Source organism: Myotis davidii, unplaced genomic scaffold (genome assembly GCF_000327345.1).
Source record: "Myotis davidii unplaced genomic scaffold, ASM32734v1 scaffold651, whole genome shotgun sequence".
Lineage (NCBI taxonomy): Eukaryota > Metazoa > Chordata > Mammalia > Chiroptera > Vespertilionidae > Myotis > Myotis davidii.
Window position 1 is genome coordinate 1,818,941 of NW_006283994.1, and position 366 is coordinate 1,819,306.

The following is a 366-nucleotide window of genomic DNA, read 5'->3' on the forward strand; positions in this document are numbered from 1 at the left end:
TTACCACGGTACAACAGTGCATCAATAAACAATCCACATTGCAGTTTTGTATTGTTTAAAACACATAATGGCATCATGTGTATGTGCGTAGGGCTACCCCATTCATTTTTCACTGTTATATAGTATTCCCTTGTGTGATCAGGCCACAGGTGCTTAATTTATTCCCCGTTGGGTGGATGTTTAAACACTTATATATTTTTCTTTCCTTCCACTTTTTTTCCCTCCCATCTTTCCCCCTCTTGCTCTTTCACCGCCAGAGCTCTCTGCACAGAGCTGCATGGTATATCCCCCATGCACAGAGCTGCATGGTATGTCGCCCACACACACAGAGCTGTCTGGTGTCCCCCACACACAGAGCCGTCTGGT